The following is a 14,746-nucleotide window of genomic DNA, read 5'->3' on the forward strand; positions in this document are numbered from 1 at the left end:
CAATCCTCTCTTTCCCCCACCTTTGACCCTTCCCCTAAGCATTCCTTAATAAGTGTAGCCTAGTCCCGCAGGACCCTCCTCAAACATCCATAATCCTCATGTTCCTCTTCTCACTTCTTGTCACTTACAAAGCTCAGGCTGACCCACTTCAAAGCTACACCTGCAGTTTCCTAATGGCCCATCAATTAGCAGCTGCAGAGCTCTGGTCTCCCTCCTTGTCTCCCTTATCCCTTACTCAGAGATTGGCGTCATTGTGTGCTTTGTTTATCACTTTCCCTTTTACTTCTTCTTCCCTTTGAAAGGAAAAGGGACTTGATCTGACAGCCTTAGTGAACCAGCAGCTCTCACCTTCCACACGCCCTTACAGTGACCTCTGCTGAAGTTCCTCAGGTGTGCGAGTTCCTCAAGGCACTGAAAGGCTCCTGTCCCCAGAGAAAACTGGGTCTTTTGAGTCCAGGCTCTGGGGAGAAGCCCCATGTTGAGCTCAGCCTTTGAAGGGTCTCCCTGCAACACCTGCAGCAATGCTGTCATGGCATTCATTTCTCAGGACACCTGAGAAGTTACAAACATGAAGGAAAAGGGAAAGACTGGCCACATGAGCAATCAGTTTCAGATGTAACGTGAGTGTAAAGAAGAACGCCAGTCACTTAAAATGTGTGGAAAGAGACAGTTTGTGACCTCATATTGCAACTTATCTATTGTTTGCCCTCCCAGATGTCCTGTGTTTCCTGCAAGACCCTCTCACAGGTCTTTGTGTAAAGCCCAGCATAAGGACAGACCTCAATTCCAAACCATAGCTTTCTTACCCCATCCAGGTGGAAATGGGGCTTCTCATCCACCTACTGGTATGTCACAGAGAGACTTTTCTCCAGGTGCCTCACTCTCTTTGCCTCCTTCCCTTTCCCTCTGGCCAGGTCTCCTTTGGACATATTCCCTACCCCGTCGCTTCCAGAAAGCCTGAACTTTCTTTGTCACCTCAGAAGGCCTCACTGCCAACAGCCGCCAACATGGGCAGGAGTAGCAGGGAAAAGTCGCCCATGCTGCTGAATGTGCCAAGGGTGGAAATTGGAGCTAAGCCTGTGGGAGCTGAGGGCAGTCAGCACAGACATGGGACAGTGAAACGGTGTATGTCTGAGGGAGATCAAATTGCTCTGATACAGAGCATGCAGGAGAACGTGAAGATCAGCAAGGACGAGGGTACTGGGTGCACTTCCCAAGAAAGCTGCAAGCGGGTGCAGAGCTCTTGACTGCTTCATTGGTGCCCCCCGAGAGTTTGTGCTCAGGAACTGGCTGCCATTCAGGGGGGAGAGGATTCTTTTACATGTAAACCTCATCCCTTTTGGATCGGTGGAAATGTCTCTTGGCAGCCACTACAGTCCCATATCTTATTTGCTGCATGAAAATCCAGATGTCTTGACCAAAGTGTAGAAGTGGAAGAATGGAAATCCCCACACCCATGTCCTCCATCAAGAGGGAATTATGGCTAATGAAGCATCTCTCAGAATGACTGAAGGCCAAAAGCTTCAGTCTCTCTTCTCCAGCGTCTTCCTTCCAGAGGTGCTGGTGGGCTTCCTCAGGCCAGGGGACATACCCATCTCCTTCCACCGCTGCATGGCCCAGCTGTACTCCTCCCAGCTGCTGGGCAGAGACCAATGCTTCCTCTGCACTCTCATCTCCTATGGCCACTGCTTGGCTATCTGCAACCCTCTGCGCTCTGGGGCCATCATGCATCAGGCTGTGTGCATCTGGCTGGTGGCAGGGACAGGACTGGCCGGTTCCCTGCCTCCTGCTCTGCATACAATACTCACCTCCCATTTGGCTTACCGTGGGCCCAGGCACATCTGCCACTTCTTCGCTGTTCTGCCAGCCCTGCTGGCCATGGCTTGTGCTGGCACTTCTGCCAACAAGGACGAGATCATCTTCAGTGTTGGGGATGTGACCCTCGGCTGCTTCCTCTTCATCCTCACTTCTTACAAGTGCAGAGCCAGAACCATCCTGCAGCTCTGCTGTGCAGAAGGCAGGCACAGAGCTGGCTCAACCTGTGCTTCCCATTTCAGTGCTATGGCCTGTTTCTGTGGCCTGTGTGTCTTCATGGGAAGTGACCTCAAAAGGGTCACTAGACAGAGTGGTGGCTGTGCTTTACACCACTCTTACTCCCCTGCCGAACGCTGTGATTTACACCCTAAGAAACAAGGATGTGAAAGCTGCTAGTAGTTGTTCACATGCAATAAACAAGTGGCAGGGTTGTAGTGTTCACACAGTCAGTGCAGACATCAGCTTACACACGGGACTTATCCCATCCCAAAGCAGACAGGCATGGTAAATGGGACAAATCATCTTTCTGGAGACACTGATCCTGCAGTTGACCAATGGTGGCCTCTGAACTCCCCAGCTAGCATAAGCTCACAGCAGGGCCTGCCTACCTGGTCACGTGTGCATGGCTTGCTTCATCATGCCATCAGAAGTGAACCCACAGCCTGTCCTACGAGAGCCTACAAGCACCTCCATACCATGCCTAAAGCCCACGGTACTCAGGGACAGACAGCAGGGAGAGGGCTTTTGTGGGGGTGAATGGGCTCAAGCTGGGCACATTACTCTCATCAGCTGCATCTCCTGCTCTCACCGAGTGCAGATGAATCTTCCCTCAGCCACGCTGAACCCTTGGAAACAGGACTTGCAGAAGATGACTCTGTCAAGTCCAAGACCTGTGCGGTGGCCCTGGACAGTGTAGATAGCCTCTCTTTGGGTGTCTTGAGTCTTCTCAATTAACTCTAGATGACTAGAGGTCTGGGAGGGGTGTGTGGGTGTGTGGGTGTGTGGGTGTGTGGGTGTGTGTTTGTGTGTTGTCTAAGCCAGCTGTTTAGTCTGTCTTGAGTGTCCTTTAGTGGACTCTTCCAGCATGTGAGATGAGTTCTCTGCCCACGCGGACGTCTTTTGCACCGGAAATGCTTGGCCATCTCATCCTCTCACACAAAAGATGCCTTCACTGGGGAATGTGCCTGGCATAAAGCAGGAAATGAAGACAGTGCTTGAGGAAGCCAAAATACAGCCATAGCATTAGCTGGGATGTTTTGCATTCAAGATGAGCTTGTCAGAAAATAATCACCTCTACAAGGGATGCCTCTGGGAGCCTGGGGCAGTAAAGGTCCATGATAAAAGCCAGCCCAGCTCCTCGCTCTCTCATCCACTTCTCTTGCCTCCTTCTCCTTGGCAGTCAGGTGAGTCTCAAGCCCCTTCTCCTTCTCTGCTCTCTCAAAAAGGAGGTCTCACTTCAATGGGCCTCTCAGCTGATGCTGGCTTTGTTCTGTGCCAGATCATGGGGCTGCTTGTCATGGGAGAGGGAAGTAGGGGAGAAGGTTAGGCATGGAAGGAAGCTGGGACTGTACTGAGGTGGCTTCTGCACTCAGGGGCTAGGCAGTAGCTGCATAGGAGCTGGTGGCTCCTTTTGGGCCCTGGCAGGACAAGGCCAAGAAGCCCTCATACATCTCTGCACAGCCTCCGCCTTATGGCCCTGCATGTTCTTTGGCTTCTTCATGGTGTGGTGACAGGCTGCTCCTCACGCATCCCCATGTTTTTCTTCCTCCCTGCCCTCTCTCCCAGGTGCACCTCAGGCATCCAAGACATGTCCTGCTACAACCAGTGCCAGCCCTGCCAGCCCTGTGGCCCGACCCCGCTGGCCAACAGCTGCAATGAGCCCTGTGTCAGGCAGTGCCAGAACTCCACTGTCGTCATCGAGCCCTCCCCTGTGGTGGTGACCCTGCCCGGCCCCGTCCTCAGCTCCTTCCCACAGAACACCGTTGTGGGCTCCTCCACCTCCGCTGCTGTTGGCAGCATCCTCAGCTCTGAGGGAGTGCCCATCACCTCTGGGTGCTGTGACCTCTCCTGCATCAGCAGCCGCTACTGTGGCAGCAGATGCCGCCCTTGCTAAAGATGCTGGCAACGGCCTCGCATAAGGACCCCCAGGAACTCAGAACATGCTGCTGGACAAAGGATCAAACCTCAGGGCATTGTTTTCAGACTAGCTGGTCATCTCTGGCTTGCCCTGCAAGGGCAGACTGGAAGGGGCCAACCTGGGCTCTCTGAAAACATGGCCAACGTCTACCTTTCCTGTCTTCCACTCACCCTTTTTCTCCCTTTTCTTTGTTGTCTTGTGCTCGCATCAAAGCCTGCTGTGAGGACCCCAGCAACCAGGCTGGAGGGACCTGCTAGCCTGTCTCCCTTTGCCGGGCAGGTCAACAGATGCCTTGTGGGAACTCTGCTGCAGGAAAAGGGAAACACATTCTTGGCTGCTCCTGCTCCTCCCCACACTGGGGGCCTCCACTTGGAGTGATCCCATTTCCCTCTTTAGACTCATTAAAAATCAGCTGCAACCCTGCCTGTGTCCCTTAGGTTGTCTTTCATCTGTATACTGACTGCCAAGGGAGAAAGCCATTGCTTTGGAGGGGAATTAGGTGGGGACACAGGGGGACCCTTCATCACTCCTAGAGGCATTGGAAGTTGGGATACACTGCAACGAGTCCTCTCTCAGGCACCGCTTCCTAAAGGTGAGGGAGACAACCCTAGTGTGTTCCCAAAGGATGGCAGAAATTGGGATTGCATAAATAGCCTTGGGGATGGCCCACAGTCCCTACTCCACCTGCCCCTGGCCTCCATCAGCCGATCTAGAGGTCAGCATGGCCAGCATGCCTGGGCATGGGCAGCAGGGACAGCTTCCCCGTGCTGACCTATCACCCTTCAGCACAGCATCAGGCGTGTTCCACCTGTTGCCTACATGTGTAGGGCTGAGGTGCTCACAAGTTAGTATTGGTATCAGCTACAGCAGGCCACACACTGGAGTCCCCTGTCCCTGTGAAGCCAGGTGAAGGGTGAAGGCAAGCCCAGGTCAGTGACTGGTGGCCAACCACACACGGATGCTCTTTGGTGCCTTGTCTTCCCCAAGCAAGGAGCAGCTTTCTTCAGGCCCTTCTACAGCCCCACAATGCCACAACCTAGCTCTGGTCCACAGAGGTGCTGTCTGAGAACAGATACCCACCTCCACAGAGACATGCCACTGACAGTGGGATTTCATTCCGCACTCAGCGGGATCCGTGAGCTGTCCCTGAATGGAACTGGGCATGCACCTGCCCAACCATAGGGCACACGTTGGGGTGCCTTCCCCCAGGCACCAAGCTCCTTCAGCATTCCCAGAGACCTGGGGCTGAAGTGCCCTTGTGCTCCACGCAGCACTGATGCTCCTCACACACAGGCCAGGGTCTTCCCACATCTGCAGACCTGGGGCCCTGTGGTGTGGGAGTTTACCCTTACACAGACCCCACACACCGCCAGCACCACAGGACCACAGGATAGAGGACAGAGTGATTCCTCCCTGCTGGGTAAGGATTGGGGGAACCTCTCCCCAGGCCAGGTTCTGTGGGAGGCAGAGTGGCGTCAGGTGTTTAGACAGGGGCAACGAGCATCAGGACCAAGCCCACCTAGACCCAGTGCAACTGTGGGTCCCAACTCTGGCTTGGCCCCTGGCCCAGGGTCTCTGTGAGAGCTCAGGATTATGAAGGGCTACCATCAGAGCTTCTGCAGAGCTATCAGAGCCAGGTTGGTGGATGTGAATACTCTGAACTCTGCAAGGGATTGGAAAACCAGATATCGGGGTGTGTTTAAAATTAAAGAATCTGCGCCTCTGCTCAGAAAGGGAGATCACGTCAGGGTGTCTACAACAAATGAGAGAATTGAGAAAGGTTATGAAAGATGTTCACAGAGGAAATTTTCATAGTAGTTGAAATGTGACAATGTGACAGATAGCTGTGTACCGCACAAGAGTGTACGATCATGAAGTACTTGAGGTGAGTAGGAGACCCATGGGGCAGGTCAGGGGCCTGGGATGTGGGCAAGCATGCCAGGTGGACAGAGCAGCAGTGCCAGTGCTGGTGAATCTGCAAAAGTGCATGTGCGTGTGAACCCAGAGAGCGTTGTGTGGGTGCCTTCACTAGTAACCTCCTGTCCCTGCCAGCCCCAGAGGGGGAGGGGATATGGCTGTCTGTGCTTGTGTTTTATGTGGGTCCTGTATGTGGGTGCTGCTGACAGCAGTGCCTTGGCTGTGGCAGTCTGTGTGACCGTCTGTTTCAGTGTGTGTGTCTGTGTGTGTGTCTGTGTCTGTGTGTGTCTGTGTGGCTCTGAGATATGGTCTCCGCTTCGCTACAGGTTGAACCTGCAGACATAGAAAGTGGCAGCTGTGCCCCTCAGCCTGGGCAGAGATCCCGGGTCTCCAGGACACCAGGCTGGGCTCCAGCAGCCAGGCAGGAGGATCCTGGGCCAGAGCAGATGTAGGAGGTGGCCGCGCTCCCTACATCCCTTAACAAATGCCAGCAATGCCAGACTCTGCCCACAGAACACAGGCTCGGAGTTTCCTTGGACTTTCCTGCACCTGGGTTGGGACAATCCCCAACATCAATACAGATTGGGGGATGAATGGATTGAGAGCAGCCCTGCAGAGAAAGGACATGGGGATACTGGTGGATGAAAAATTGGACATGAGCCGGCAATGTGTGCTTGTGACCCAGAAAGCCAATTTTATCCTGAGCTGCATAAAAAGAAGCGTGGCCAGCAGGTCAAGGGAGGTGATTCTCCACCTCTGCTCCACTCTTGTGAGACCCCACCTGGAGTACTGCATCCAGCTCTGAGTCCTCAGTGCCAGAAAGACATGGACCTGCTAGAGCGGGCCCTCCAGGGGAGGGCCATTCAGATGAGCAGAGGGCTGGAACACCTCTCCTATGAAGAAAGACTGAGAGCATTGGGGTTGTTCAGCTCCAGGGAAACCTTACTGCAGCCTTTCAATACTTGAAGGGTGCTTAGAAGAAAGAGGGAAGGAGACTTTGACCAGTGCCTGTAGTGGCAGGACAAGGGGCAACACCTTTAAAGAGAAAGAGGGTAGAGTTAGATTGGACTTAAGGAAGAAATTTTTTCCAATGAGGGTGGTGACACTTTGGAACAGGTTGCCCAGAGACGTTGTGGGTGCCTCGTCATCGGAAGTGTTCAAGGTCAGGTTGGATGGGGCTTTGAGCAACGTGATCTAGTGAGAGCTGTCCACTGGGATCATGGCAGGGACATGATGATGACTCAAGGCCCCTTCCAATCCAAACCATCCCATAATTCTATGATTCGATCATTCCTGTACAGCTGGTGAGGACCCTGGAATGACATCAACGAAGACACCAACTTTGAAATAGCGCTGCAGGGGAAGTCACGGCAGTAGGCCTTGCAGAAAGGCTATTATTATCCATCCTTCTCCATGTTGATGGAACATATGAACCATCTCATTAACCCCCACAATAAAGCTTCAGCTGTGGACTCTCCAGTAGTGGGCCTGGTCTATGACCCCGTCCGAAGGAAAACAAAGCTCAAAATGGGTGAAAAGCCTTGCCCTTTTCTGCAACTGGAAATCTGATACATATTTTGAGGGCTTCTCCAGGTGTTGCTGCAAAGAAATTTCCCTTTGTGGTAGATGTCACCAGAAGGTTTAACTCACTCTACCTCTACACAGCCCTTGTAGAGCACCAGCTTGTCAGGGACTTTGTGGTTCCTTTATTTCTGTGTGTCCCGACAGGCCGTAATAACAAGATCATGCCAGGGGCATACGATAAGCCACAGTAGGTGCTGGTGAACCTTCAGCACATTGACACAATCAGCATTGATAAAGACTGACCAGAACAAGCATGTCTCATTTTGCTTTGGGAAGGATAGAGGGAAGCTGCATTTTCGGCCCCAGAAATCTCTGCTATTTTAAGAAACCACAGCAGAAAGGAAAAGGTGAAAAATTCCGTGGACCTGTCCTTGTACATGAATTCTTTGCAGGGGTCTTGACTGACACTGTTAATATGATCGTGTGCGGTGTATTTGACATGATAGAAATAAACCAGCATGACATCTTTTTAAATTGTGGGGCCCAGCATTGCACACAGTACTCAAGGTGAGGCCGCACCAACACTAAATACAGCGGGATAAGCACCTCTCTTGACCAGCTGGTTGTACTGTGTTTGATGCACCCCAGGAGGCGGTTTGCCCTCTTGGCTGCCAGGGCACACTGCTGACTCCTCTTGAGCCTGCTGTCAACCAGCACCCCCAGATCCCTTTCTGCAGGGCTGCTCTCCAGCCACTCCTCTCCCAGTTCATACTTGTGTCCGGCGTTACTCCGTCCCAGGGGCAGAATCCGGCATTTAGACTTGTTAAATTTCATGCCATTAATGATTGCCCAGTGCTCCAATTTATCTAGATCCCTCTGCAAGGCCTCTTGTCCCTCGAGAGAGTCAACAGCACCTCCCAGTTTGGTATCGTCAGCAAACTTGCTCATGGCGCATTCAACTCCTGCATCCAGAGCATTGATAAAAGTCTTGAACAGAACTGGCCCTCGAATTGAGTCCTGAGGAACACCACTGGTGACCGGTCGCCAGCCAGATGCAGCCTCATTCACTACAACCCCTTGAGCCCTGCCTTTCAGCCAGTTCTTCACCCAGCACACTGTGTACCTGCTCATCCCACAGTTGGACAACTTGTCCAGAAGGATGCTGTGAGGGACACTATCAAAAGCCTTACTAAAAGCCAGAAAAACCCCATCCACCACCTTCCCTTCATCCACTAGGCAGGTGACCTCATCATAGAAGGATATCAAATTAGTTAAATAGGACTTGCCCTTTGTGCACCCGTGTTGACTGATGATTGCATTGTTCTTTAAATGCCTTTCAATAGCAGCCAGTATGATCTTCTCCATAACTTTTCCAGGCACTGAGGTTAGACTCACCAGGTCTGTAGTTTCCTGGGTCTTCCCTCACACCTTTCTTGTAAGTAGGAATAACATTGGCTGGCTTCCAGTCAGCAGGGACCTCCCTAGACTCCCAAGACCTTTGGTAGGTGATCGAGAGGGCTCCTGACGTAACATCTGCCAGCTGCTTCAGGACTCTGGCATGAATGCCATATGGCCCCATGGACTTATGAACATCCAGATGATAGAGCTGGTCCTATCCAGTTTCAGTGTCCACAAATGGAATGTCACTGTTCCCACAGTCGTGGTCCTCCAACTCAGAGGACCGGGCAGCCCAAGGTCTATCAGTATTATTAAAGAATGAGGCAAAAAAAGCCTTGAACGCCTCTGCTTTTTCTTCATCCCTATTAGTCAGGCGACCATCTTCAACAAATATCGGTCCAATGTTTTCTTTAGACCTCCTCTTGCTATTAACATACTTCAAAAAACTTTCTTGTTGTCTGACACGACGCTGGCCGAGTTCAACTCTAACTGAGCTTTGGCCTTTCCTGTCTTCTCCCTGCTTATGCAAACCACAGCTCTGTAATTTTCCTGCGAAGCCTGACCTTCCTTCCAGAGATCGTACAATTTCTTTTTCCTCTTGAGTTCAATGAGGAGTTCCCTGTTCAGCCAAGCTGGTCTTCTGCCCCGCTTGCTTAACTTGAGACACAAAGGAACTACCTGCTCCTGTGCTTTTGTAAGGTGGTTCTTAAAACCGGACCACCACTTGTGGATTCTAAAGCCCTCAAAAGCAGATTCCCAGGGAACAATCTCAGGATGGAAGCTGGTGACTTCTGGCACCGAGCAGAAGGCTCCTGGCCCACCTAAGGGCTTACAATTACAAAACAGGTTCACTGCCCTCAAAGTTGAAGAGGAGCCAGATGTGCCTTGAGGATAGCGACCCTAAGCCATGCACGGCCACCAGGAGGAAGCAGTGAGTGATCCTTATGGGTGACTCTCTGCTGCAGGGGACAGAGGCACCACTCTGCCAAGCTGGCCTATCATGTAGAGAGGTTTGCTGCCTGCCAGGGGCCCAGGTCTGGGATGTTGTGGAGGGACTGCTGAAGCTCGCTAGCCCTCAGACTACTACCCCCTGCTGTTATTCCTTGTGGGCACAAACGATACTGCTAGGGGAAACCTGGAGAGTATCAAAAGTGATTACAGAGCTCTGCGGGAAGGTAGTGAAGGGCCTGGGGGCCCAGGTGGTGTTGTCCTCAATCCTGCTGGTGAGGGCAAAGGGCGTGAGGAGGAGGGCACTGATAATGCAGGTCAATATTTGGCTGTGGAACTGGAGCTGGTGGCAGGGTTTAAGGTCCTACAACCACGGGACCCTGTTTGCAGATCAGCATCTGCTCAGGAGAGGTGGGATCGCCCTCACCAAGCGGGGCAGAGTTACCTTTGCCAGTAGGATGGCTGACCTGGTAAGGAGGGCTTTAAACTAGGAATGACAGGGGAGGGAGAGAGTAACCAGCAGCCCTGTGAGGGAGTGATGGACACGGCTGATGAGCAAAGGGCCTGGGGCAATGTGCCAGGAAGGGATCACAAGATCAAGAAAAGAGGGCTGAACCAGGGTCACCTCTAGCAGTTGCATGTAAGCAAGGAAGTGCCTACAAGGCATCATTGTGGCAAAATCCCCCAGACCCTTTCTAGGAAGGCAACATGCTGGGCTGCTTCTGTCAAGTGCCTGTACACTAATGCACACAGGATGGGGAATAAAGATGAGGAGTAGAGCTCTGTGTGCAGTTGCAGGCCTACAATCACGTTGGGATCACGGAGACGGGGTGGGATGGCTCCCTTTCTGTGAGAGAGCAGTTGGAGTGCATAGAGCTCTGCCTGGGCATGGATGACAAGCCAAGTGAGAGCTTATGGGTAAGCACTAAAGAGAAGGCAGGTAAGGGTGACATTGTAGTGGGTGTCTGCTATAAGCCACCTGACCAGGAAGAACCAGCAGATGAGACCCTCTACAGGCAGACAGGAGCAGCCTCACATTCACAGGCCCTGGTCCTCATGGGGAACTTCAACCACTGTGATATCTGCTGGAGGGACAGCACAGCAGGACATAAGCAAGCCAGGAGGTTCCTGGAGTGCATAGTTGACAACTTCATCACGCAAGTGATAGAGGAGCCAATGAGGGCATGTGCTCTGCTGGACCTCATATGCACCAAGAAGGAAGGGCTTGTTGGGGATGTGAAGATCAAAGGCAGCCTGGGCTGCAGCAACTAGGAAAGGGTGGAGTTCAGGATCCTGAGAGGAGCAAGGAGGCTAAACAGCAAACTCACAACCCTGGCCTTCAGGAGAGCAGACTTTGTTCTCTTTAAATGGCTGCTCGGAAGTGTCCCCTGGGATATGGCCCTGAAGGCAAGAGAGTCCCAAGAAACCTGGTTACTATTCAAGGATCGCCTCCTCCAAGCTCAACAGCAGACCATCCCCAATGAGCAGAAAGTCAGGCAAGCATGCCTGGAGGCCACTGTGGATGAACAAGGAGCTCCTGGCAAAACCAAAACACAAGAAGGAAGCATACAAGAGGTGGAAGTAAGGACGGGTAACCTGGCAGGAACACAGAGACACTGTCCAAGCATGCAGGGATGAGGGTAGGAAAGCCAAAGCCCAGCTGGAACTGAATCCAGCAACAGATGTCAATGGCAACAAGAAGGGCTTCTGTAAGGACACAGGTGGCAAAAGGAAGGCTAGGGGAAATGTGGTCCCACAGCCGAATGATTGGGCCTTCTCTGATGCTGCACAGCCTGACAAACACAGGACACGGAAAAGGATGAGGTGCTGAATGCCTTCTTTGCCTCAATCTTTACGAGCAAGATCCATCTTTAGGAATGCTAGGTCCTTGAAACCAGGGAGGAAGTTGAGAGCAAGGGAGATGTACTCTTGCAAGGAGAGGAATCAGGTAGGGAATACTTAAGCAAACTGCAGACCTCCCTCAACATTTTTACATCTTGTAGGCAATTGCAATTCCAGTGTTTTGCAAGGCAAAAGTCTTCCCTTGATTATCTCTGTGTCATGCCAAGAAGTGATTTTCTCTTCAAGCATCATGCTGTCCACCCCAGAATATCACGGTGGTAGTAGAGGACCCTCATAACTTTGATTTTGAGCAGCGTCTAAAAACTGGGGCAAATAACCTTTGCAGCTCTTGATATCCAAAGCCTGGGGAAGGCTGCTTACTTTCATGGGTAAAAGATTAAAAGAGTCTATGACACCCAGCAGAGCAGCCCATCTGCAGCCTACAAGTGATCGCTGGAATGACCCTGTTGGGAGGGAGAGAAAGAGAAAGACATGGCACGTCCTCACGCAAGGAAGCCCTTGGCTGACCAGCCAAGGATTGCAGGGCCCCTTCCTGTCAACACGGCCACAGGCCACCAGTGTGCCCCAGGCCAACATCCCTTGCCTGCACTGCACCCAGCCGGCACTTGAGCTGAGGCTTCTGTGGGCACTGACACATTCCTGCCCCGCAAACCCTGGGGCCTCTCAATCCCAGCCCTCAGAAGAAGCTCCATGAGGGAATGGGTATGGCATTATCCAGGATATGAACAGGGGTCGTCAGGAAAACAACCACCCAGCCCATGTCATTAGCTGGGATGTTTTCCCTTCCTCAGGAGCACCTCCGAAAATTGCCACTTCCGTAGAGGCTACCTCTGGGCCTGGGGCAGGTCAGGGCCACCACAAAAGCCAGCCCAACTCCTTGCTTCTCATCCACTTCTCTTGCCTCCTTCTCCTCGGGAAGCAGGTGAGTCTGAAGCCCTTTCCCGACGACCTTTTTCTGTTTGTGCAGATGTGTGCTCCTCCATCCTATGCTGGGTCATGGTGCTGTTTGAGAGGGGGAAGAAGGGTGATGGTCTGACTCGGAGAGTATCCGGAACTTGGCTGAGGGGGCTTTTCTTTTAAGAGATAGGCAGCAGCCTCCTTGAAGCAGCTGAAGGGAATTCTTCCTGCTTTGGATAGCCCTGTGCTGGGAAAAGAGGCTCCGTCAGAAGATGGCCCCAAAGGATGCAGGAGTGGCTGTGATGTAAGAAAAAGCCTTGAAAACAGCCTCACCTTTCCCTCCTCATCCTCCTACCTCTCTCCAGAATGACAGGGCATGGCCTGCACCCAAGGGCAAGGACAGCAAGGACAGGTCACCTATACACCCTCCACCCCCCAAAACAGTTCCCTGCACAGCCCAGCAGTTACACAGATGTGCATGGCTAAGGTGACTCACAGGTTGATGGTGAAATCAGCCTGCCCAGGCCACACACCAGGGCCCTCACGCCTCTCGCACACCCCCAGCTCCCACCACACACGGAGCCTCAAGGACAGCAGCCAGTGCCCAAGCCCCCACGGCTGCTCTGCAGTGACTGGCCTTCCCGCACGCACGAAGCAGCTTTCCTCAAAGCTGGCTCTTCTCCTGGCAGGGCCTGTTGCCCATCTCCGCCTGGTGGTCTGCCCTCCCATTGTGCTCTTGGCTACAGTTGTCCAGCATGGTCCCACTGCAGAAGAAATGAGGCAGCGCTGGGGAAGCCCATGAGGTAGGGGCTGAGGAGGGCTCCAAGGACCGGCAGAGTGCGCTGGGGAGAGCACGTCCTCCAGATCCCAGCACATGGCCGTGCAGCAACTGGAGGGTCCACAGAGTAGTTCTGAGTATCTTCCAAAATTGTTGTAATCCTGTAATTCCAGGAAGGAGCCTTGCCACATGGCATGTTGTTTATCTTTTTAATCTTACTTTGAACTCTGACCTCGGAGGGACACATCCCAGAGCAGGTACTCTAAGAGACAGGCCTGCAGGAATACCTGAGGGAAGCAAAGTGCAGTAGAGAAATCCATAAAGCAAAGAACAGCAGCAAGGAAGCAATGCACAAGCTCTCCCAACCTCCTGCATTGCCCATCACCTCTCCAAAGCCATTGGGCAGAATAACCACAAAACCCATGGTGCAAATGAGGGTTTTCACCATGGGTTAGCTGAGACTCTTTCACCACCTTCTCCTGCCTCTCCAGCCACTGACACTGTCCTCTCCTGGAAGAGGAGCTCGGCCTGCAGAGCTGTGGGTGCACAGGGCAAGCAGCGCTGCCAGGAGAGAGCTGAGGGCCCCTTCCCCCAAGCTCAGCCTTGCACAGTCACGTGCCCGCCCTCCCTCCCCTGGCTTCTTGCACAGCCAAGGAAGCTCCCTGCACCAGGGTGTCTTGCACAGCACAGAGGTACAAGGCACTGTCAGAGACCTCGACTTCCTCCAGCTGCAGGAGGCTGTATTTTCCCTGTGGTGTTCAGCGATGTGGTGAGACGGCCGCTCGGCTTGCGGCCAGCTGCTGCCTGATACGAGAGCAGCTGGGGAGCTTGGCCTTTCCTCTGCTGGTACCAGAGCAAGCCTTGAAAGTAGGAGGTCTGGTATGAGCAGGTTGTTTGGAAGGTGTCTCCCTGCTTCACTGTGACTTGTCCTTCTTGCTGGGTGACGGTGGATCTGCCCCATGGTGCCTGCAAGAAAGGAAGGTCAGCAGCTCTGCAGGGAAAGGCTCCGGGAAGCAAACCAGGAGTGGATGCAAAACCCAGGCAGAGAAATCTCTCTGTCCCTTGTCCTGCAGGAAAATCCTGAGGCCTGGGGACAGCCAGGGGAGGGTAGTTTTGGGCAGGAGCTCAGAGCACTCAGCACAGCTGTGGACCCTGAGGAGAGCTGTGCTGTGTCCCTGCTCCTCCTCCCTGGTCTGCGACTGCCCAGAGGACCAGGGAACAGCCTGTCATGCCTGACCTTTGTGTGCTGGGACCAGCACCCCTCCCGCAGGTTGAGGGGCCCAGGGAACTACGGCAAAAAGATTCATCCAGCTTCCCCATCCCTGTCAACTCCGAGGGCTCCTAGGTCCTTGAGCTCATACAACGCTGAGCTGAACGTTGGAAAGAGGGAGGCCTGGCTGAGTTGACAACCAGGAGGAAACTGGAGGCCATGGCAGCCATGCAAGGAGGCCCAGCCAGGCGGCACAGTG

The sequence above is a fragment of the Gymnogyps californianus genome, unplaced genomic scaffold (genome assembly GCF_018139145.2).
Source record: "Gymnogyps californianus isolate 813 unplaced genomic scaffold, ASM1813914v2 HiC_scaffold_196, whole genome shotgun sequence".
Classification (NCBI taxonomy): Eukaryota; Metazoa; Chordata; class Aves; order Accipitriformes; family Cathartidae; genus Gymnogyps; species Gymnogyps californianus.